Source organism: Scardinius erythrophthalmus (assembly GCF_964197995.2).
Source record: "Scardinius erythrophthalmus genome assembly, chromosome: 25".
Lineage (NCBI taxonomy): Eukaryota > Metazoa > Chordata > Actinopteri > Cypriniformes > Leuciscidae > Scardinius > Scardinius erythrophthalmus.
The window spans coordinates 18,860,120-18,887,049 of NC_138245.1; the positions used below are offsets into that span (position 1 = coordinate 18,860,120).

A 26,930-nucleotide genomic window follows, 5' to 3' on the forward strand; every position below is an offset into this window, starting at 1 on the left:
CTTACATCCAACAACAAAACCCCTAAATCGCTTAGAAGACATTCTTGTCTACAGCTGCTCCGGCGTCGAAGCAATGGCGGACTGTGTACAGCTCACTCAGGGCGGGTCTATGCTAATACGGCAATGTCAGTCAACAGTCGTGGGCAGGGCTTGTGCAAAAGTATGTCACATTGCCCAGAATCTGAAAACGGCTTGTTCTGAGACACTGCTTATGATTAATGGGGATTTAAAAAAAAGCACTGGGTGGATTTCTATCATTTATAGGGTGGTTGTGTACACACACTGCCAACACACATTTATGTTCAAACACCGTGTAAAAGAATTTTGCATAATAGGTGCCCTTTAAAGCACCTCTTTGCTAGCAAAAAAAGTGAGTGAAATCAAGACTTTTATTTGTCATCTGAATGCTATATCATTTGTTACACCATAACTTTGGATAGCACTGTCATTCTGAGTAAGGTTAAAGAGTATTCATGCTGTGACTGTGTAAATAAGGGAAAACTGCGTCATAAAGGGTCTGAAGGTGCACTGGGTGCAAGTAGCTTGCGTCACAGGAACAGAGATTTGAAGGGCAGCCACCTGTCCAACCTGAATGCAACTAAAACATCTATATTAGACTGTAGTGACTAAGATATTAGATGTCATTAACAAATCTCCATGGATCAGTGTGAGTGACAGGGAGGAAAGACCATATGGCAGATGGTACGAGCTTTGTTTTGCATGTGAAGGGGGATATGAAAGAAGGTGTGGTGTCACGTGTTGTGTCTTGTGTGTGTGTGTGTGTGTGTGTGTGTGTGTGTGGGGGGGGGGGGTGTTGGGGGTTTGGGAGGATTGGGAGGTTTTGGTTTTCTCCAATGAAACATGTGGTGGGGCTGAGTGTGCTCCGATTTCACTGCTAAACCCCAAAGCAGCCTTGATATCCAGCTAATGTCCTGACAACACGCAACAACAACAACAACAATCTACGACTTCAACAGACACAAACAAAGGAGACACTGACAGTGGCATACTAGTACAACGTTCAGGATAAACAAACACAAGTCAGTACAAATTTTTTTTAAACGTCACGGTACCAGGTTTTCTCAAACCTGGTAGTTGATGCGCGTGCATGTCCGAAGCGCGTGCATTGCGTCCTCTTCATAAAAGCGCTGAGACATGGCGACCGGTGGTGCTGCTGATGTGGTGCTGATGTTTTTGCGCGTGCAGATACGTTATTTCAAATGGCGCGCGGCAAGCGCTCTCATAAAAGAAGTGGCGCGCTCGTTTTTCCATGCGCGCCTATGTTCATGGATGAATAGCAACGACAGACGCCACGGGAGAACAAGCGCTTGTGGAAAGGAGAAAGCTGTGCGAACTGCGCTCTTCATGATGACGAGGAAGTATTAGCAAAGAATTAATTGATTTCTAGCCCTTGCATTAGCTTTACTACTAGATGTATTTATGGAGATGAGAAATAAAAAGCCGTCATTAATATCAGTCCGTCAGAAAAGCAGTTCTAGTCTTATTCTTGGCTGGATAACTCCTAGCAGGTTTAAAAAGCCCTTTTAAAATTAAATATGAATGCAGTTTTGGATTAAATAAAAGTACAGTCAAGTCAAATAAAACACGTTTTATCTCCTGTATAGTTTGGTAACACTACAATAAGATACCATTCATTAACATTACTTAATGCATTACCTAACATAACAAATTGAGTGAACAATATATTTTTACAACATTAATTAATGTTTGTGAATGTTATTTAATACAAACACTTGATTGGTCATGTTTGTTCACTTCATTCATTGTGCATTAAATAATGTTAACAGAAATAATGATTTTTTGATCTTTTGATTTTAAAAATGTATTTTTTAAATTAACCCCTAAAGCAGAATAATTGCGACAGTAGCCTATATAACTATTGTTTATTGTTAGGTCATTTTATCTAATGTTATCTCTGGAATCTTATTGTAAAGTGTTTTTAAGTTTACATCTTTGTAACTGCAGGGCTCCAGACTGCGACCAAATGGTCGCATTTTGCGACCAAAATTTGAGAGTGTGCGACTAAATTTTACATCCAGTCGCACATGTGCGACCAGTAAATTTCATCTCGTTCATAGTGGGCGACAACCGACGTCGCGTCTGCGATGCTTTGTTTACGACATCACGACAATTAATTTTTTAACGGTCCTCCATGAAGGGTTCCGAGTGAATGAGTGTGTGTGTGTGTGTGTGTGTGTGTGCGCGCGCGCGCGAGTGAATGAGTGTGTGTGTGTGTGTGTGTGTGTGTGTGTGCGCCCGCGCGCGAGTGAGTGAGTGAGTGAGCGAGCGAGCGAGAGAGAGTGAGAGTGTGTGCGTGCGTGTGTACATGTGCGAGTGAATATGTGTGTGAGACGGCTCGACATGACTGGTCGTAAAGCAATGTGTAGTCTGACAATGTTTCTTGTCCAGGACATGACAAGATTTTTAGGAGTCGAGACTCGAAATCGTGTAATCTGATACATTGACTATATTAACAGACAAAAAAATTGCGTATTCTGAACCAGACATAACTATAACTATGGTATACTGTGGTTATGAAAGTAGCCTACACATCTTTTTACAGCACTTCAAAACTATATCCTATTAAAATATTTTTTTTTTATGTGTCGACCAAAACATTTTTGTTCATCCTTTAAAGATTGTCTCTATTTATAAAACTGAAAGTTTCAAGAAGTAGGAAAACTCACACTTATTTTTTTTAAAAAGAAGACTAAATTACCATTGTAAACAGCTGCTGAGGGTGCTTATTGGCTATTTTCACTCCCTAATATCTATTCTGTCACTCATTTTGCTTTTGAAATAATATTAAGACATTATGAAGGATAATAATTAAATTTAACTTTATCTATACACCTCAAATTTAGCTCAGTGCTTTATCATCCCACAGTGCTACCAAATACTTTCTGTAGAACTTAGAGCCGCGGCCCTCAGATGTTAGTCTGGAGCCCTGTGATCTTAAAATAAAACTGCACCATAATTTCTGTACGCTTAATCTATTTATTATCAAAGCATTTGTCTGTAATAGTTATTTAGGGGGAAAATGTGAAGGTGTGCCCCTAAATTTTCTGCTTGCGCTCCTAAAATTTTAAGTCAGGGGCTACAGCGCTCCTAATAAAAAAAGTTAGTCTGGAGCCCTGAACTGTGATATACACTTTAATATAATTATGTAAATTTTATCTAAATTAAGCTTTGGTACCGAAATTGGTACCGAGAACCGTGGATTTTCACTGGTATTGGTACCGAATACTGAAATTTTGGTACCGTGACAACACTAATACAAAGTCAAAGTATTTTTACAATAACAGCAATAAAAGCTGCATTATCTAGGTCTGTTAGTCTGACTATGCTAAAACCAGATTATAGATTTTTACATGGCATCTTAAAGAGACGTCCATTGTTCATGAAAATATTTAAAGGCCCTCCTCTCACTCACAATTTCTACCCAATAAAATATCTTGATTTTCAGTTATCTTATTTTCATGCTTGTTTTCTTCATCTTGAGACCCCTTGGAAATTTGTTGAGGCCCCAGCAACCTGGCTGAGAACCACTGCTTTATACCAACTAAAATCAAATTTTAAAGTGCATGTAAATATAGACTGATAGTTCACTTAAAAATTATAACTTAGTCATCATTTGCTGCTTTCCGACCAGAGGAACCTTTTCACAGTTCCTAGAACTATTGGCTAAAGTACTCGTATGTTCCTGTGGTGTGAACACGCCGACTAGAAACGACTTTAGTTCTAGGAACTCCATTTGGAGGAACTAATTTAGCTCCTACTTCAGCTCCTACTTCAGAGTAGGGTCTAAACCAGCACTATAGGAACTACCTGTGACGTTAGTGTACGCTGATGACCTAACACACGCAAAACACCAGTACCTGCCATTTTTAAAACAGCTATATGTAAACACACAGATTATAGCCTATATATTTACTCCAGAAACTAGATACAAACATGGAAAACAGTGATAGGTGGGCCTCTAAACCTTTATGCTGAAGAGAAAATCCAACGCAACTTTGAGGGGAACAAGTCAAACATGATTATGTATTTCTGCTCAGCTAGCAACACTGGACATCAACCACACAGCATAGGCTAATAACTTTTTTTTTTCATATACTGTGTACTTTCTATAACAATTCTATCTAATAACATGTTAGACAGATCGCTAACTAATGCACACAGAGAATGCGAGCGTTGTTTGCTTTGGCGTTCTCAGCGCCGTCAAAATAAAGGTCCGTCGCTCCGTCAAAATAAAAGTCGCCGTGCTTGCGTCACTCCCTTACCCCTCCTACCAGTTCCTATGGCCACTTGGCCAGTGCAAACGCAATCAGCAAAACAGAGTTTGGGGGAGAGTAGTTCATAGAACTGTTTAGAAGTGGACAGTTCCTAGAACTAAGTTCCTCTAACTTCTTGGTCGGAAAGCGGCTATTTACTCACCCTCATGTCACTCATTTTGTATTCTGTAGAAGAAAAATTCATACAGGTTTAAAGGAACATTAGGGCGACCAAATTACAAAACATTGATATAACATGGCACAAGTGTTGCATTAGTTCCAACCCTCCAACACATACCTGTAGTTTTCAAATAAGGCTGAAGGACTTGAGCAGAATCAGGCGTGTTTAATAAGGGTTGAAGCTAAACTCTGCAGGGCAGTGGCCCTCCAGGAACTGAGTTTTTCACCGCTATTATACAGTGTTGTGCTCTTTTAGTTGTCACTTGTCAGTGTTTGATTTTGCAAAGGGACACATTTCTGGTAAAGGGATGGTTCGGAGTAAAATCAACCTAGGGTCCTTTGCACCATGACCTCGAGCCAAACTTCCTTATGCATCACTTTCTGCCAGGACTTTTACGGGCTTTTCCCAAATCACGGAAGTGACCTCGACGTCTGGGTTAGCGGTAGCATAAGCATTAGGCAAGTGATGAAATGTTCTGTTTTCCACACATTCTGTGTTGTGAATTTTCTGGTAGTGAAATGAAGACATAAAACATTAATATAATTGATCTTTTATATGAAATTAAACTTGCAGCACAACTGAGCTTTATACTGTTAAAATGTGTGTGTGTGTGTGTGTGTGTGTGTGTGTGTGTGTGTGTGTGTGTGTGTGTGTGTGTGTGTTTTTGTGTACACTTGTACAACTATCTTTGTGAGGACCAGACCATTGGAGTGAGGACAAAGAGAGTAAAGTGAGGACATTTTGGCCGGTTCTCACTTTCTGAGACCCCTTTAAAGGCCTGTTTGAGGGATAAGGTTATAATTAGGTTAAGAGTAGGTTTAGGGTAAGGGTTCGGATAAGGCACTTAGTTGTGATGGGTTAGATTAGGGTAAGCGGCTAGAGATTGCATTGAGTCAATTAATGTCCTCATAAAGATAGATGTACAAGAATGTGTGTGTGTTAAATGAAACCGTGCGTCTGTGCCACTCATTCACAGAGAGACACGCAGAACATGCAGGATTCGTATTTAAATAGTCTCACTCTCGCGCCCAGATACGTTCTCAAGTACCGAAATTTGGCACACAATAGGCATTTTGACAATTGTGTATATTCAACCATTCAAGCGCAATGAGACGTGATAGAGAATTGAATATGCAATCGCATGGTGAGAGACTCCACAGCTTTCTGTGCACATGCTTATGCAGCGTGTCAGTCAGTTCTTTTTCACAGCTTATTGTGCTTAACACTTTTTAACATCAAACATGTCCCAAATTCACAATCGCCTTTTGAGAGTGGCAGCTTTCTGTGCGCGCACTTTTGCAGTGTGCCAGCCAAGCCAGTGTTGCCATATCGGGTAGACAATTTCCAGCCCAAAAGCTCTAAAAAACCCACCCAAAGCATTCACTGCCAAAACAGGGTACCCCCAGGATCCTCCCACTTAAATTCAAGGCTTTTTAAGACCTTTTTAATACCATTTCAAATGAAATTCAATGCCAACTTCGTACCAATTCCAACAGAAGTATGAGGGGAAAATGTCAAATCCGTATACATTTTAAACCCTAAAAAATAATTATGTCCAAGTAGACTACTTGAATTAAATAATACATTTTATGTAAATTATCAGTCATATAAAATACATACGCAACAGCGTTGTAGCGCACACGTGTGTAGGCCAATGTTAATTTTGGCAGCCATTTTTGATTTAGTCTTACTCTTCATCTTCAGACGAAAATGCTTATCGGTCTTAGTCACATTTGAGTCATTCTGCCTTTCATAGTTTTAGTTGACGAAATGTGTTTGCATTTTTTGTCAACTTTTAGTCATTACTTTTAGTCAAACTGCAGTTACTTTAATTTTGGAAGCTATTTTATATGTAGTCTTTAGACAGAAAATGTCATAATTATTCTCTCTAGGCCAATTCGATTAAGCTTATGAGAAATTAAAATTAAGCTTACAGGCTGTATTGACATTGCACTCTTTAGCAGTAGCACTTGTGCAATTCTACATATCCCTTTTCCTTAGTTCTCCAATTTTTTTAGAGTGCCGTACCCCCTCTCTTCCACGACTGCAGTCACATCTTTCCATTAAGGGACAATATTTGCCCCATTTAATCGATTTTTCCATTTCATTTTTCACCTTTATACCTTTAAAAAATAAATAATCCTTTAAATAAAACAATGTTCAATAAATATTCAATGTTAAAAAACGTTTAATATTAATAAAAGTATGATATTAAAATCGCCAGTAGGTGGCGGTAACTCATTGTCTTTGTCAAAGCCACAGATTTTGTTGCAAAATAGAGCAATAAGCCTGACAATACTGTTTAAAATGTAGTACATCACTTAATGTTACCCCTTTTTTTTTTCTTTTTTTTTTTTTACTGTTGTATAAAATCAATGTCACATTTGAAATCGTGTGGATAGTCGGGAAACATTGCATTCTTGCTCGCATAATGATCAACATTAAAAACACTGCTGTATATCAGCCTGCATTTTGATCGCAGATTTAGTCGCACAATCAGCGCAAGCGGCTCATGACAGATCTTCTCAAATGAAGATCGCTGAACTCCAGCTTGTCTGTGTTTTCAGATCATCCGCGCTTCTTCAACAATGTAGAGAGAGCACGCGTGGATGGCTGTGGCCAGATACTACTGAAAAGACCGGGTAGAAAACATGTTCTTTTAACAGAAAAGCTCTGATTAGTAACCATAGTAACGGGTGTGCACGCTTTCGCGCGTTCTTCTATGACGTGAAGCGCGAGGTGCACTCAACGTTACGCGACTAATTTTTAATTAGTCTACAACAGTTAATTTTGTTACGGTATGAATTTAATCATAGAAAAGGCAAAAAAAAATTAAGACCTTTGTAACGAAATCCAAGACTGTGTATACCAAATTCAAGGCTTTTAAGGCCTTAATTTGAGATTATCAAATTTAAGACTTTTTCAATGCTTTTAAGACCCCGCGGGTACCCTGCAAAAGAATGTGATAGAATTCTAATGTCATGACAAACAAAGGTGTACAAGTACCATTTACCTCCAAAAAACTAAATAATAATAATGACAAAATACAATTATGAAAATGAATCAATTCTCCGGCCAGGAGAACAAACAATAGAACAATAGAAAAAACTCAAAAAATCTCCCCCTGAAACCATCTTTCGGGAACCATCCTCTTTAGAAACCATCTTTGGAAAAAAATATTTGAAGTGTAATTTGATTTAGTTTGTCTCACGTCCCATTAGATTACATGGTGAGGGCGGGGTTTATGACCTATACTGCATCCAGCCACCTGGGGGTGATCGAAATGTTTTGGCTTCAGTGGACTTGTGCGGCACACTTGGGGTACAGACACACTTGGTTTTTGTTTATTAACCAATTAGCCTATAAAATGTAGAAGTTTGAAAACTGCCGAACTGACCTCAAACCAGCCCAAATTTTGTCTACCCGCCCAAACAAATTTGTACCCGCACAATAAAATTCAAAACCACCCAATTTGGCAACACTGAAGTCAGCACAAACACCACAGAGTTCCTGTTCTGGATAAATTGTGATTATAAATTTTTGTCCCACTCTATTTATTCTCATCTAGGGCTGCACGATATTGAAGAAAAACGTGATATGCGATAACTTGTTAAATAAAGTATAAGCGTATTGCATATCAAATATCACATTTAGTGTGTAAAATCAAATTTAAATTATATTTAAATACTAAAAATTATATAACCAATATATACATATTCTCTCTGGGAAAAGACAGCATCACTACAGCTTCTTAAAGTGAACAGCAGTGTTTTAGGCAAATCGCAACCAACAGGACAAATACAATAAAAGATACAAGGAAATAAACAGTGCTTTAAGTTTTTTTAGGTAGGCCTACATTACATCTATTTAACAGTAGGGTCATTCCATGTCAAATCAACTTCCCCAGCTCAAATGTTTTATTTTGTTAATATTTTTTCTGAAAAAAGACAAAAATAAATAGTGTAGGGCTGCAACTAACGATTATTTTGATAATCGATTAATCGGACGATTATTTTTTCGATTAATCGATTAATTGGATAGGTTTTTTTTTAAAAATTCAATTTGATTTTTGTTTATAACTAAATAAAACCCTAAATCAGGGTATTTATGTGTAAAAGTGTACTTTAAAAAGTGCAAAAGCCACACATTGAGTTTTACTAATATAATCTTTAATTTTTACATTTTAAACCCCAGATTTTGAATTCCAATGTAGAATGCGATCTGTTATTTCTTGATAACAGACCGCTGCGAAGTATAACACACCAGAAAAACAGAGCGTTGCTATGGACGCAGGATTCTAACCGTAGAGACGGAACGGACTATTTTCTTTAGCGGAAGCAATACAATCATTTTTAAATCAATAAACTCCTTTTTAAATCAATATTTTGTGTAAAATAATTGATTTATTTGGTGGGTAGCCATGTAATAAGCGGGATTATCCCTTACATAGTAGACAAATGCTATAAAAAGAGAGTGGAATGGAGGTACGCAGCTGACAACAGGCTTGGTTAAAAGTACAGGAAAAATGATGTATTACTGCACAAGCATTCGCTGAAAACCACTGACTACAGTGACTAAAAAACAATATTTTACTGCTGCTGTTATTTAACTGCCTTTATATTTAGTGCTTCACTTTGTAAACACCATTAAATTTAACCTATTTCTGCGGTAGCGCTATTTTAATCCATCACTTATGTTGCGAGCGAACTGATTGCGCAACCTGATGCTCGATACAAAATAGATCTAGTGTGACTGTCCCGAAGTTAGTAAACAAAGCTGTTTACACAGTAGCATTGAATTCAACTAGACTATACCATTTTCACATCTTCATGTAATGAGAATATACAGTTTTTGCTTGCCGTGCTGATGTTTCTCTCCGATTACTCTCTGCCATTTCGCGTGACTGCGTTGTCATGAAAGTTACGTCATCAGCAACGCTCCCCGTGACGTGAGCAGACCAACTAATCGACAATGACATTCGTTGACAACGATTTTCATAATCGATTATTATCAATTTTATCGATTAGTTGTTGCAGCCCTAAAATAGTGAATTAAAGCCAAAACATTAAATGGCTATGTATTTTCTGAGTAATCCAATTTTATTTTTACACAGAGATTGGTTACATTTTTACACAGAGATTGGTTATATATATTAGTTACATCGGTTTACTTTAGCAATCTTTGTTGCATTATATGCCAATGGTGACAGTTCAAAAATGGGAAAAAGCACTTGTGTTTTCTGCCCCAAGTTTGCATGCCTGTAACTCAAGAAGTAAGATATCCTAATATTCTTTTAGATTTTGTTTTTTAACAAACATTTATTTTGATATCTTAATTTTGAGGGCCCTATATGGTTCAATCCCAGAGATATGGAGATCTTGCTTAAAAAACTAATATTTAGGTGACCGGTACCATTTACACAAAATACACTGACACAAAATGTAAAAACACATTTTATCTCTGAAGCAAAGGACTTCAAAAAAAAAAAAAAAAAGTAGACCAGTGATATTGGCCCCTTGAGTAACAAGGTTTGTTATCTGCACAGTAACATAACATTACAGTAAGGCAATGCTATTGTGCCGCCGTTAAGCACATCAAAAAGTAGCAAACTTCTGTTTTAATACGCTGGTCAAGCATTCACATCTGTGTGCTGTTAAGTATGTATATATACACTATAAAGAAACAAGTTAATTTAAATGGAGCTAAAATGCTGAGTTGGCCTATAAAAGTTAATCAAAATAGTGTTTGTACTACCGGTACTCTAATTACACTATCAAACAACTATGGCACCATCAAAGTCCCACTATATTTAATACCAGTACATATGCAGGAAAATCATGTCCATCTGTTATCAGTGTTTTCCCTTCATCCGCTCAGTGTGAGCATAGCAGATGTGGCCCATTCACCTTCCCGAGGCCCAGTACAAAAGATCCCCACCGCAATCACACAAAAGAGTGGGGTGAGGGGTTTCTAGAGGATGGGAAGGGAGGGCTGGAGATGGAGGGTCAGCATCTTCCACCTGCTTCTGTTTAGGAACTGAGGAGACAACAGCCTGTAAGCTACTTTAGCATTAAATGCTCTTTGTCCCTGAGGATGTGTTTGGAGAATGTGTGTGTGTGTGCGCGTGTTTGTGTGCTGACAGACTATTGCTCATTGTGATGACTGGCCAGCCACGTGTCAGAGTAAACATGTTTGTGTCAAAGTATCTTGATCTGATTAAAGACATCTGCCAGCGACCCCTCTGACTTAGCTCAAAATGAGCTTTGTCTATGACATATAATAACAAAGACATCACAAATTACATCCTCATATTTTTCAGAACTGATTCCCTGTTATCATAAATGAAGTCTCATCCCATTCCAGAACACGTCCACCAGCTTGTAATACCTACTGTCACTGCAGCTCTAATGCGTTACTCCTTCCTGTGTCTTCCTGTTTAAGAGTTTAGGGCCAGACACCCAGGCTTGAGCTCACATGAAGAGCTGTGGAAAGTGAATTTGTCTGGAGTTTACTCCCTTGCTGCCAAACAACATGTCATCTGGAAACCCACAACAGCACTTACTCACCACAGGAAATGGATAACAAATGTACTTGCTAGAAAAGAACTGTAGCCTATCTGAAATTACTTATTTAAAAGATTGTCACAATGTTTTGAGAGTGGCATCTTTATCTACTTGCACTAATCCGCTAAAATATGGTGTGCCAAACTTTTATTTAATTGACCACTGTAGGTCAAGGGCAAGATTGAACTAAATGTCATTATACGAGGGCCAATAACTTTATGCATACACAAAACATTCTCTTCTGGGGGCGTATTACAGAAACTTTCTGTCTTAAGTTAAGATCTGACAAGTTAATTAAGGATTTTTCACAAATTTGTATTAAAGAAGCAAATCTTATGTTGATTTAGGATTATTATCCTTCCTTACAAAATCTCATCTTATCTGTAGTTAGGAAATTGTAAACCCCTCCATCGAGTTTGGTAATCAACTCTCAGGTCTGTTACCAAGCAACCAACTATGCACAACCAGCTGCTGTGAAGTAAAACGGAAAGACTCAGATAATAGAAATAACTGAGATTAAAATGGAGAAACAAAATAAGTGGTGCATTTCATTAAGTAAAGTTTTGATAAGCTTGGTAGAAAAAGTAAAGCCTAATTCTTTTGTTTCATTGGAGTCTGTAATTATTTGTCAGAGCTTTGTTGTCAAAGTGCAGCACATCATTTGGGTCTTTCCACCATCAAACGTCGTTGTTCATCTTCTATCATTAAAAAATGTGACGTCATTCTCAGACAAGGCTATTATGTGATTTTTTATAGTCGGCTTTCAAATACTTTTGACGTTAGGACACCAGTGGGGTTGTCCTAAAGTTAAGACCGTTTTAAGGATTTTTTTTTGTGGAGTTAAAGGGATACTTCACCGTTTTTTCATATAAAACTAAGTTATTCCCTTAACTAAGAAGAGTTGATACATACCTCTCTCGTCTGAGTGCGTGCAGTCAATCGCTCTGACGCGCGGCGTCACTTTGATAGCTTCAGCTCAGTTCATTCATTAGGTACCAAACAAAGATGAAGTTAGAAGCGACCAAACACCTCCACGTTTTCCCCATTTAAATACAGTTACACGAGTAGTTACACGACCAAGTATGGTGACACAAAATATAACGTGCCGCTTTTCTAAGCAGGTAAAAAGGATAACTATAATGTATAGCGGAATAGCACTTGAAGTTGGAAGCACTTCGACGCGGCGCAGTAAAGTCACGCTTGAAAAATCCTCTCTCCCTCTCACTTTCTGTCATTAGATCAAACGTGACTTTTTACTGAGGTGTTTGGTCGGTTCTAGCTTCATCTCTGTTTGGTCCCTAATGAATGAACTGGGCTAAGCTAAGTGCTATCAAAGTGACGCCGCACGTCAGAGCGATTGACTGCACGCACTGAGACGAGAGAGGTATGTATCAACTCATCTTAGTTAAGGGAATAACATAGTTTAATATGAAAAAACGGTGAAGTATCCCTTTAAGATGCTTCTGTAATACCATTTTCCTATCTGTAGTTAAGATAAGACTATGCACTTTAGATAGAATTCTAAAGTTAGGATCTTTCTGTAATGCGCCCCCTGGTGCCTGTTAAGTCCAGAATCAACTTTATACAGCCATAATATTCAAAACTGGGGTAAAATAAAAGGAAACATTAAATTCAGTACTTTAACATTCATTAATTGGATCAAACTAATTTCAGACTTTTTTTATTTTATTTTTTTACATGAACCCTAAAATAGGGCTGGGCGATAAAACGGTATCAGTATTTATTGACAGTACACCATTGTCGGTAACGATATAAAAATGTTCGATATAGCGCTCGGTTTTCATTAAAATCGATTTGCATCACTCGTAAATCTTAGGGGCCATTCACGTGTCGTGTCTAAAAACACGTGGAAAGTGCTGCTATGCCGCTGTCTCCTTTCCAAAGCTCCCATGGTGTCTGTCGTTGCTATGCAACCATGAACTGCGCACTCCACATCATGTTGACTGAAGGTGCGTTCCATTTGAACGTGATTCTTAAGTGGACTGCGAAGTTGAAGATGGCATGACCAGCACAACGTTGCCCAACATCAAATGGCAAACGTAATGAAAGCAGAACGAAAACTGCACTACTCGTTATTTTGTGCTTCAAGCTCAGTTTGGACCAATGTCAGTGCAGCGCGAGCCGACCTTGATCAAGCGACACTGTTACACAGCGCTAAGATCCAGTAAAGAAAGCATTTGAATTTGCCACAGAAGTAATAACATTGCTGCGAGATCTAGTGAGAAACATTCAAATTTATCCGTTATTAACGGATCAAGCAGCGTTTACGTGGAAACCAGGAGAAACATTGTGCCTAGACTGCTAAAACTAATATAATTTGTTGTTTGCCTTAATGTGGATAAATAACAAACAGTGGTTTAAATTCAAACTTTTCTACTTATCAAGTAGGCCTTTGCATTACATAAAAAATAAAAAAAGTAATTAGGGAATATTAAAATCAGACAACACTCTGTAATATGTCATCTAAAAGTTGTACATTAACAAAAAGTTAAAGAGCTCTCCACTGACTTCCATTTACAAACATACAAACACTGGAGACCGGAAACAAAAGCACATGAGAGGAAGTTTTGTCTTCCGCTGTGCATTTAGTTTAGTGAACTCTGACCTTAAAAGTTTGACCAAAGGAGAGTTCAAGCATCGCAGTGACCTTTCGACTGAATTAAAAAATTACAATAAGATCAATGCATGTTGCATTTAGAAAAAATATTGTTTTTCATTTCATGCCGACTTTAACCAGGTTTTACAGCATGAAATGGCTCATATCCTAAATCGTGACCTAGGAAGGGAACAGGGAGCAATTTCAGAAACTCAGAGACCTGTAGTTTACAGTCAAGTTTTAATGAAATGCAATAATTTGCACAAAAAGAAAGACAAATATCACTTTGAAGTGCCATTGTCTTCACACTACAAAATTTCTCCACCAGGTGTCCATACATGTAAAAGAATGCATTCAACGGTTAGAAGTTTCACTTCTTCAAGTCCGCCAAACATCCTTCCCCCACTTCCTCCAGTTGACAGCGCATTATAGCTCGCTACACAGACCCATCTGATTCCCACTTCTCATAAATGCGATCTGAAAAACTGCCACCAAATCTGACACTCCACTGATGTAATTTCCCTGTGTTATCAGATGACATTTCAGTGTAAATCACCTTCACTGAGTTAATGATAATGATCCTATCAGCAGTCATGACTCTCAGTTTGCTTGGCTAAGTCATCCGTTTTCCCTTAGGGGTTTTCCACCTGTCTCACATGTTGAGAGATGGGAAACTCCTTAGTGGATGTGGTCAATTAACTTCAATGAAAATGGAGGGAGATCCACAAATGGGATTGCTCCTGTCAAAGTCTAATAAGCTGATTTCATATTCTTTAAGCTGGATTTCCAGAGTAAAAACCTTCCATCTTTACTAAAATAAAGAGAGAACGCTTTTGTGTATTCAAGCTGGTCTGGTGTCTGTGGGACATGTGAGATCTTGTGGGTGGAGAGGTGAGATCTTTCTGATCTAAATAGAAAGCCTGCAAAACACAAACTGTCACTTTAATCAGTGACTAGTATAATATGGAAGGAAAAGAAGTAGCATACACAGAGCGTGAGTAACGGTTTCCTTTACCACAAAACAAGGTCAAAATGTTAAAAAAAATGACCACGGCCATGACATTTGGTCATACCACAACAGTTTCTAATTCATGTCATGTTCCAACCTAAAATTTATAACATAATCATACAATTTTACAAGTCTGTCAGCAGCAAGCACAATACCAAAAAAAAAAACATTTCAAATTTAATTTATTTGTATATTAAAGCTTGACTGTATATGTATTTGCCAGTTTACCCACAGGTGAGGTTCAAGCGTTGGTTTACTACTGGGGAAAAAAAAAAAAAAAAAAAAAAATTCAGCCATTTGTAACCATGTCAGCCACAGCCACTTTCATACATGAAGACCAAACGCAAAAATACCAGGTGTCTCTTCCACAACCTACTTTAAGCTACAGAATGTCATAGCAACCCTCACCAAAGCCACAATACGGATGTGTGAACACTCTGCCTAGGTGGGCTGATGCGACAAGCCTTTTTTTAACATGTCCAGAACAGCTGAGGAATGATTAAAATGCCTCTCATGATTATGAAATTTTGGTTGACGATTAATTGCGATACAAATATTTGTGATTAACAGCAGTTAAAATCACAACTTCCAAGTCTATTTCAGTGATTTACAAATCCTGGCCACACACATTTCTTTATAAGTAACGCAATCATGCATCTTTCCTCTTCCTGCCAACATGCAAAAAAGACTGCCGGTTTATAACCACAAATCATGAATGAGCAGAAAGCTCTTTAATGGCACACACAGGAGTTAACAGAAGATCTGAAAAAAAGATTGATATTTTACTAATAGCTGCTCAGCAGTCAAAGGACTCAATTATAATAAACTATAATGGACAGTCGTTTTTTTTTTTTTTGCAGATGAATGTCAATACAAGCAATTAACAGATCGCATAAGGGGAACCAATTTCAGACAGCCTTCAATGAGAGTGAATCACATGACTTCCTTGTTTAAGAGGTTGTAAAGGACACGAAGCAATGCATCACAAGCTTCGTTTTGCAGAAAAATGTCATTGCCTTCAGCCATTCTGACAGATTGTGTTTTCTGATCATTCCAAAGTGCTTGTGTAAACAAGCTAACATGGTCTCTTGACATGTACATACCCTAATCCCTTTGGTGACATTGTTGAAGAGCAAGTTGAAGCAGATTTCATTGGCCTAAATCTGACCTGATTGTGTTTATAGGCCTATACAAAAAGCAAGTGAGAAGCTAGATGGAATCAATTGGAAACCAGTGAATGTTCAACACTTTAATAGTGACACTGTGGGAAATTATGAAACAAAGTACAAAAAAAAGCCACTCAAGATTAAGATTCAAGATTAATTCAAACAGTTACATAATCGCAAGATATGATAACTTTAAGGTAACTAGCATTTCTTTTTGAACCATAAACTGATCTTTCTTGTTCAATTTTAGAAATAAGATTCAGGGCATGTTGATGCAAAAGAGAAGACTCTGTCCTATCGCTCAGAGGGCATGGCCTAGACAAAAGATAGAACCCAGCTAGGATAATGCACAGCGGCCGAGAAGCGCAAAACAAATAACAAATAAGAAAACAAATTAACAAATCCAAAAAACAAAACAGATTATAAACACAATGGCTAAAACCAAAACAACAACTCAGAAAACACAACTACAATTCCGAAAACAAAATCGCAAGTCAGACAAAACGGAAAAACGTAGGTATATTTTAAGAATTAAATACTTACCACTGATTAAGGAAAAATCTGTCAATAAAGACATGCAGAAAGTACAGCAGACTGCGGCAGTAGACATAAAAAAAAAAAAAAAAAAATGCCTAACGGTTAACAGACCTACAATACTACTAAATAAAACAACCCGATCTGAGAAATGGGTTTACACTACAATGCACAGGGCAAAGGTGACATCAGAATAGAAATATTCATGATTCTGAAGCTGTCAGAATAATGTTAGACACATGCTTGCGTGCTCTGTCACTGACTACATATTTCAAATAATGTAGGCCCTTTTTTACTGGTAAAATCAGACATTTGGCATTATCAGGACCCGCAAATATTCCCCCACATGCATTATTATACATATTCAACATTATAGTAGTTAGGCTGTGCAATGTAGTAATGTCACTGAAATTCTAACATTTCTTTTTCTTTCTCACACACAGTACACTCGCGCTCTCCATGTCTTGTAATGTTGCTGTTAGAGCATAAATAATATCTGTAAAATGATAAAGCTCAAAGTTCAATGCCAAGCGAGATATTTTATTTAACAGAAGTTGACTACAAAAAACGGCTCGATTGGACTACACCCCTCTACATCCTGCATTAGTGACATCACCAGAACCGTTTCTTGACTAACCTCCGCCCACAGGAATGCTCCCTCAACTCTACTGGCTACTTGCACACTTCTTATAACTTAGCCTACTGTGTTTACTCAGCTCTTACGGTGATTTTCTGAAGTAAAACTGACGCTTCATCTTTTGTGTGATGTACAATAAACTTTATTAAACTCATCAGTACATGTTTGATCATCATTCAGACAGCAGACTTGTAGGTTATTAATAAATAATGGATACATAGCCTACAAGCAGATGACAAATACGTTATAATAACCGTAATTAAACTACTAAACTATACCTGTTTCATCTCTATACAGCACTCTGACTCTGTAGGCATTATTGTCCGACTCGAAATGAACGCCGTTACTGAGAGTTTCTGATATTATCATCATTCCGTGAGATGAATTTTTCCTGACAGACTGAGCACGAGCTCATGAAGCTCCGCCCCCTGTGTCGTCCAGCAGCACCTCATTTGCATTTAAAGGGGACACACTGAAACGGCTCGTTTTTCTGAGCCCCAAAAAATGTCAATTTAAACATGCTGTAAAAAATGATCTGTTGGGTATTTTGAGCTCAAACTTCACATACACACTCTGGGGACATCAGAGACTTATTTTACATCTTGTGAAAAGGGGCATAGAACGGGACCTTTAATGCACTTACATGATAAGAATAAACCATCTAAAATGCTTTGAATCATTATAGTGCTAAAACTAAAAAAATGATTTAAATGTTTGTTTGTTTTCACTTTGAGGAGTGCCGCTCCAGCATGTTTGCGTGTCAGAATGACTATTCCAACACTTTAAAGGTTTCGCAAATACCAATTTTTTTTATTTGGTTTTCATTTACTTACTCTCATCTTGTTCTCATGCATCACACACATACATATGAACGTCCGTTTACTATGAGCGTTGCAAATATGTTCATCATATTAAGAGCTCATTTCTCTTCAGAAGACTTGGATTAACTGCTTGATTTATTATTTTTATGATGGATTTATGAACTTTTTTCTGGATCTTTTAAGTTTTGGGGGAAGAGACTTTAAATAGAGGGATATTCATTTGTGTTTAGAAGAGGAACGAAAACCTTATAGGTTTAAAGCGACGTGAGGGTGAGCACATAATTTTAGCGTGAACTATACCTTATAAATACAGTAAGCTACAGTAAGTCTTGGATAAAAAAAACTCTATAAACCTTTTGCGGCGGAGAAACAAGCATCAAGCCATCTTTAGAATTTTGAGTTTGAACTTCCGTTTTGCGGTAGCACTGTTTTTTCTATGGCATCGCTGTCAGAGAGTAATTAGCTGGTGAATTGTAGAGTACTTATTGTAGAGTTAACGAAAGTTATCATGAGCATTGTAATGTTTGAAGCAGATGTCATAAACGTTTAGACTGGGAAACTTTTTAAACGGGCAGTTCAACAAATCAAAAAAGATGAATGAACGAGATTGAAGAAATCCACAAGATCTTACTTGAAAGACAGAACACAATGGCCCTCATTTATCAATCTTGCGTAGAAATAGGCGTATATATTGGCGTAAGATTATGCTTACACTCCTCTCATCGCCTGATTTATGAAGCTGTGCGTACCTTTGAAATTCTGGTGTACGCAATACCTGCCCTTGATAAATGCCGCGGCTGAAATCGATCGTCATTAGAATAACACGCCCCTATATATTCAAGTCTCCGCTCCCCCCACGCCCTCATTTTACGCCATGGACACACGGAAGACGGCAAATTAAAGAGAAACTTCTTTGAGAAAGAGAAAGCGAAACCAGGGAAGTGGAAAGAAACAAAATAGATTTCTAGATTTTTATTATTATTTTTTATTATAATATTTATTATTAATGACGCTTATTGTTATTTAGAAGAAGAATGTCGTTATTATTATTATTTGTATTATTATTATTATTATTGTTTAAAATAAGAAGAATGGCATTTTTATTATTTTGTCAGTCTGAATTATTTTTTTGGGCCTTTCATTACTAAACCCAGTCCGTGCACACCTGCCGGGCCTAACCCTGGCCTAACCATCGTTTCAAAGAATAGTACAACAGCGAGCGCGTCGAGTATAAACGCCTCGTCCGTTTGGGGAGGTGCGCGCGCCTTCTGCGGAGACTCGCGCTGCGGAGCCAGGCGAAAGTATAAACAAGGCTTGAATCGTCAGGTAAAGCGCACAGGCTCGCAACTGAAGGAATACATATGCCTACAATTCAAATGCTTTGGTAAATTCACACAAATTAAACATTTTAGTCCATGTTGCACAAAAATAAACACTGAAGTTTATAATTACTATGTTGTTGTTTTTTTTACAGTGGGTCATAATATATTATATCTTTTAGTATGTCAATGCGTTTTGTGGTGTTAGGAATTGTTTTTCTGCGCATTCCCGCACTCAAAACGTGCGTACACCACCTCCTGAGCAGGTGTAGGATTTGAGCGTGCCGTACGCCAACGTCCATATTGATAAATCTCAAAGTCACCGTGGTTTTGGGTGTACGCCAGGTGTACGCTGGAAATTTGGTGTACGCACTTTTGATAAATGAGGGCCAATGAGCGCAGCGCTGAAAAGGGGCGAGGCTACATAAGGTCTATATGGCTATAGAGACTATATATGACTAACTTGATGCATATCGTTCACACATCACCGATACACATATAATCTCATTTATATATTGCGATTTTAATATAACAACATTGTTACACCCATAAAGTGAACAGTCAGGGAAAAAAAATAAAAATAAAAAAACTAATTGCAATCATAAATAAATACAATATAACAAAGTTACAATTAAAGGTCTAACAATAGCATTCAGGTACAGAAAAGTAATAATTAAATGTTAAGTAACACTGTATAGTGTTCACTGTATAAATGTAATATAGATTCATCTTTGTTATAGATCTATCGTTGTCTTTAGTTGTTTGACAACATTAATGACAAACAGCAGCAGGTATTTATAGGCTGCTGTCACATTAAGACCTAATGCACGAATCCAATGATACACATCCAATTTTGTTTCTCAACTGTTTACATTCATTTAAGACAGGGCTCGACATTAAGGCTTGTCCGCTTGTCCGGGACAAGTGTATTTTTTTGTAGGACAAGTGGAAGAGAAAATTAGTTGTCCCACTGGACAAGTTAAATTTCAAACAAAATAAAATGCTGTTACTTCACGTTATGTGCCACTCATTACGTCAATAATTTTACAGATTTAATTTTACCGATTTGAGACGTCGCATAACTACCAGATTCAAACTGTGCTTTCGCGCGTTGGCTGGCGCTGAGCCAGAGTCAGACGCGTTCAGCGCTGTCATATATCACAACTAAGCAGTGTTTTCAACCTCATAATGTTTATTTTAGGTTTCAGATATTTAAATACACATAAGCACGAGGAAAACAATACATTTGGAGTTTGTAAAATACACACTGATGTCTGTGGAAGCAGCAATAACAATCTATTCAAACATAATTTGCTTAGAGTTATTCATATCAGACATAGTGGGAAGTAACTATAAAGTTTACTCTATTCTTCTCAGTTCACCGGCCGCTTTCTTGCATTTATTTCGGGAGAAAATTATGAATTCACGTGCTGTAAATCCGACTGACAGGACAACATTGCGGCGCCCATCTCATGTTATAGATCAAGATTATTTATAAAGGTTTTTAAACGACCAAACACACTCACTTACACGTATTTGAGAATCGGAATATCAGATAGGCTAGTTGATGACATGGTAAGCAAGTTTGTGAATATTTTGAATAAAAAAGGAAAAGCGAAATAAAAGCGACACATCTGTCATACAGTATTATTGTGGCTGCGGTGTATCGCGTGACGCGTCGCCATGGAAACATTAAAGGGAACGTTCGCCTTGAAAAAACTCACTCTGGGGGTGGGGGTGTCAGTCAGAATATTTTAAACTTGTGCGTGAAAGGGTTAAAGAAAAGATCAAAAATAAATATTTGTGTGTGCTGTAAAGTGGTAAGAAAAAAAAATGGGAATCGGCAGGTCAAACTCAATGAAAAACCTAGAAAATTGTAATCGGTGCATCTCTATGTCTACAAAATTATTTTAGATATAGTATACAGTAAGTCTAGCTAGCTTGTCAAGCTAGCTTGCAAATACTGAGGATACCTACAAGAGTCACCACTTCCTCTGGTGATACACTGCACACCAGCGTGCAAAGTATTACTTTGTATTATGGAGTCTGGAGATCCTTATTTCTTGTTGAAGGGGAACTATGTTCTTGGGACACGTTCCTTTCTACTGTTTCAACTGAATTTTATTAATATTGATAGTGTTTGGATGCTTTCAATGGTTTGTTCGAATTCTGCATTAGCAAAACACAAAAAAAAAAAAAAAAAAAGATAAAATTATAAATCTTTACCCAGACATATGACTATTGTGCATGGACAAGTAAAACATAAATTTACTTGTCCGAAGGACAAGTGCCTCAAAAAGTTAATGTCAAGCCCTGATTTAAGACATAATCGACTGTTTACGAGAATACTTGCAGAGATGGGTATTTTGACAATTTTGTGTGTACGTGTCCATTCATGTGAAAGACGACAGAAAAGAGAAATCAATTCTGTGTTCGAATGCAGTCTAAAACACATCTCTCTGTGTGTGCGGCTGTGCAAAAACATAACAGAATGGAGTACCGAATTGAGTTCTCTTTCACCTGTTATCGAGCTGGAATTGTTTAAAATCGCTTGAATGTGTAAATTGGCAAGACAAACTTGCAAATTCCACTTACTCACATGCAAATGATAAACGTTCACTATACGATGGTTAAACTTTACAATCAGTGAATCACATGTGCATAACCAGCAGCCTGATCTTTATGGATCACAGATAAACTACGATCCGTTACACCCCTAAAATTAGGCTTTACCTGGCTCACTGGCACTATTTTTTTACCCTCTGATCTCAGCAGTTTGTCCACATTGTCAGGGAGAAGTGAGCTCAGTGTCTTGCTTTTTAAGCTGGCCTTTGAGATGGCATGGACATGGAAATTAAGTTAAACATGTTGTACAGTAAGCACGGTACTAATTTAGCTTCCACACTACGCACAAACTCTTGGATATGCGCCTTCTTTTAGCACACATTTAGGTTAATGTTAACGTTAAAGAGAGTGGCCATATAAAGTGGGTAACGTTAGGCATGATAAGTCAAGTTTGAGGTTGCACGTCACCTTTTCACAGACATACTTTAATCTCTAGAAATGTTCCCACATTTTGGATTTAATTGTTTAGTCAACTATTAGGGGGCAGCCATAATGAAATGCTTTATATTTTTTACTTGAGATTAACAATTTGTGGCCTAATGGTTAGAGAGTCAGACTTGTACCCCAAAGGTTGCACGGTTTGAAGTCTACTCACAGCTCCTAATGTGTGTGTACTAACTTGGATGGGTTAAATGCAGAGAACAAATTTTGTCTAAGCTAGCTGTAATCTATTCTACAGACTAGGTCTAACATCCATGCAGAATTTCCTTCAAAATCAGGCACACATCCCAAATCAGACACAGGATGGACTTTGGGTTAACTCATATAAATGTTTGACTTTTTTTTTTTACACTAATAATAAAACAAATCTGGTAGGATCTCAGGGCACACTGCACCTGTTGTCTTTAGTGTTTGGGTGTTCTTTACAAATACCGCTCACTTAAACCAAAGGCTGCTTTGATATTACTAACAATTGTGTTTAAACGGCATGCATACTATCCCTGAAATAATTTATATCTCATCAAAACCACAAACAAACTGCAAATCATAATTTTATTATACTGAAACAGGCAGCATAACACAATGAAAGTTACTTTCTGAATCTGAGCTATCGATATTCGGCAGTGATATTATATCAATCTGATTAAGAGAGACAGTTAGATAGGAGATCCTCAAATGAACCTGTTACTGATCCCACGGACAGGAAAAATAAAGCACCTGAGAACAGGCACCATGTGGCTTTTAATCCTCAACTTAATCAGCATAATATATCAGAGGTTGCACCTAGGCTTGTATGTCTGATGCAGGGATCAAAGAGGAATCAAATGTGTTGAAGAAAAACATCAGAAGTGATTTGTTCTGTTTATCTCTGAAAAATCTTGGAACTCCATGCAAGTCAGTTTATTTAAGAACATGTGTATTTGCACACAACATGCTAATAAACACATAGAATGGGTTTAGCATTAAAAAAGAAGCATGTTTAAAGGCTTTTGTTGCAAACATGTCTCCTGACAGAACATCGAAAGAATTTTGCCTTTAGAACAGAAGTGCAACTGGCTTTGAACGCAGACTTTATAGATACTTCACAAGTTTAAACCTGCACATTCATGAATTAAACATCACAGTGAGTCCTCAAAGCGAATTATTCCTTGGCTTGAAAACAAGACCGGTCGTTTCTTCCTCATGTATCAAATTACACAAAATGATGATACCTGTGGATCAAACTGAACATTTAGGTATTTGAAATCAGGAATTGCTTTCATTTCCAGGTAAACTGGGTCACAAGCACGAGTGCAGAAAAAAAAAAAAAAAAAAAAGCCAATTTCTCAAACACAAAGAAATGCACTTAACAAAATAGTGGACTGGACAGCTCCTCAGGTCAAACTTATTTTACTAATAGGCAAGTCAGCTATGACTCAATTTTCCCCAAACATACAGATCAAAAGCAACCTGACACAAAAACACTAAATTCACAACAAAGGGTATAGGGCTGGGGAAAAAATCGATTTGATTTAAAAATCGAGTTGGTAGGTCAAATCGATTCATATTTTCAAAAAATCGATTTTTTAGATTTGTTTTCTCCCCCTCTTCTATATAGCGTACAATACATACATTTTGCATTCGCCAAATCTTCCTTCAGGGTTTTCGTAGAACGCTCCCTGCGGCGCAGCCCTTCGATGCTTCACGACATCACGACAAAAAGACTAGCATGTTTAATTTTTTAACGGTCCTCCACGACGACAGCGCGCGAGTGAGTGAGTGAGTGAGGGAGAGTGAGAGAGAGTGTGTGTTCGCGAGTGAGTGAGTGAGACTGTGTGTGTGCGCGAGAGTGAGTGAGTGAGTGTGTGTGTGTGTGTGTGTGTGTGTGTGTGAGAGAGTGAGTGAGTGAGTGAGAGAGATAGAGAGAGAGAGAGAGATAGAGAGAGAGAGAGAGAGAGAGAGAGAGAGAGAGAGAGTGCGTGTATGTGAGTGAGTGTGTATGTGCGAGTGAGTGAGTGTGTGGGTGTGTGTGTGTGTGGGTTATGTGAGTGAGCTTGTGTGTGGGCTATGTGAGTGAGCTTGTGTAGCCTATATGTGCGAGTGAATGAGTGTGTGAGACGGCTCGCGATGACTGGTCGTAAAACAACGTGTAGTCTGACATGTTTCTTGTCCACGACATGACAAGATTTTTAGGAGTCAAAATCGTGTAGTGACTATCGTAACAGACAAACAAAATTGTTTATGTTGATGCACTTTTATTAAATACAATAAATATATTTTTAAAATATATTTACAGTTCGCAGTTATTTTGTTTTAAATGGGGGGGGGGATCGAATCGAATCGTAAATCGAGTTTTTTAGCTCTAGGTGAATATCTGTGTCCATAACTCAGATCATAAACTCCAAACTCCACGCTCCAAACTGCCATCAGCAGCAATCTCATGCTTCACAGTCCCCCACTCTTTTCCTGCCTCCCACAAGTATGCAATGGTCCTTTGCAGCTACAAATAGCCAGGCCGTGTGTGGTGATGAATGTGGGGCTGAGCCAGATCTGTCACCGGAGAGCACAGAGATCATTCAGCACGATGACAGAAAGCCAGCCAGGGTGCTGACATCATCAGTGGCCCTGGAAGATCAACAGGGCTTTCCTTCAACATATAATCACCCTATCCCACCAAGCTGAAGCAAAAAGCAAATGCTGGATCTTACAGTAGTGCCCTTCATCTATCTTTGTGATTATGATCACAGCAACATTGTGGGGAGGCATAAAAAAAATAAACCTCAGCCAAATAAATGTTACAAAGGGGTGAATGAACACCTCCACATTTCTACTCTTCTGCTATAGCAGCACAGACAGTGAGTGGGAAGAGGCCAACCACAGAAGTGGATTGTTTTAACCTTTGAGACATACATCTTTGCCCAAAGTCTTGTTGACTGCCTTTTAACTCAAAAACTGATGGGTCTAGGTAGGGCTGTTGTGATTAATCGTAATTAATTTTCGATTTGAAAAGAAGATAATCGAGGTAAAACGATTATTGTGCCACTGCCACATCTAGCGTACCTTCCTTTTATTCACAGCGGCATGCTTGCATTCCTCCCTAAAAGCCCAAACTCAACACCCAAATCAGCCAAATTAACGAGTGTTGTAAAACGCCTACTGTTGCTAAACTGCGGGACGTGTTTGATATTAAGCACTGTTATTAGCGCATTAAGCCGCAAAAGAGACTGTTCACCCTTCTTTCTGTGCCCAGAGCCAAACGTGGATAAGCAAATGGGCTTTGTATAGGCTACACACCTAAACCAGTACACACAAAAAATGTCAAAATGCCTTTTTGGAGAGTATTCATGTAAACACAGTGGGTCCTATGTCTTAAGTTAACATACACCGTAAACACGTGTACCAGTACATTGGATCCGTGCATTAGCCTAGCTCTTAAAGTGACAGATGCCTAATAAACCTGCTGCAGTCAGTCATTAACGACAAACAACAAATGACAAAGGAAAATCACTCACTGATCATGACAGAATAACACTTAGCTTTAATAAGGATTAATCTAGGCCTATATTTAAAGTGTACAGTAAAAATGTAGTGTTATTTTATATTTGATTATGATTATTGATCTTCAATATATTATGCCACTATAAGTAGCCTACATCTTCCTGAAAAACTTTATTTAATTTGTATTTTTGTTCTATTATATTTATTTGTCCATTTTATTTGTAATTAGTTTCTTTGTTCTTATTGTATTAATGACTGTTGTTTACTTGTCTTTCGTAATTATTATAAGGGCCTTTTTCTTATATCAGTTATCCTATTAGTTTTTGCTGAAATATTGAATATTGTGAAATTTCACTGATATTTAAAATGACAAATTTTGTGATCACCCACCAATAATCATGTTAAATAATCATTATTTCAATATTGACCAAAAATAATCATGATTATGACTTTTGCTATAATCGAGCAGCCCTAGGTCTAAGTACAAATAAAATACCAAATGCAATCACTTTGAAAGAAGCAGCAGCCATCACAGTTCTACTGATAAGACTTCACATAAGAGTAATATAATGGAAATATGGAAGTATATTTTATCATGATGTGAGGTTGTGGTGAGCAGAAAGGCAACGACAATACAGAGCTAGCTACAATTAGAGATGGGCCATGTATTAAAGCAAAATACTTTTTGTGTAATGATATAGGCTAAGGCTACTGTGCATTGTACTTTTGAATTTGATGTTGATTTTATAATTAACAGCCATAACTGTATTATGTTATAAACCAGTTTTATACATAATTACCATAATTTACCAGCCATAAACATAATTTATGTTAATGAATTAATTGAATTTAAATGACATTAATGAGATAACACGCTGTGTTTTTGAATTATTACAAAAAAATGCACACAAAAAGGTAAAATATAGGCTATCCCTGAAAATCTATTCCAAGGTGGGAAATATTGACCCTTAATAAATAAATAAAAATGTCTGCTCAAATATTTTTTCATTTTGATATGCATGTAAATTATATATATGTGTGTGTGTGTGTGTGTGTGTGTGTGTGTGTGTGTGTGTGTGTGTGTGTGTGTGTGTGTGTGTGTGTGTGTAATTTTGCCTACATAAATGGGAGGAAGCGGCAATGGGATGAAAAAGTGGAAAGGACCTCTCGGGTTGCCCAAAGCATTTCAGGACCATATTTCAGAGCACTGACCACAAGTCTATGGCTCCAACCTGACAATTTTAA

General features: G+C 37.7%; 1 protein-coding gene across 1 annotated transcript in view; it reads right to left on the reverse strand.

Moving 5' to 3' along the window:
• mapkapk2a (MAPK activated protein kinase 2a) overlaps positions 1-26,930 on the reverse strand; it is a 44,983-nt gene that overhangs the window by 16,638 nt on the left and 1,415 nt on the right. The gene's annotated exons all lie outside the window — the stretch shown is intronic.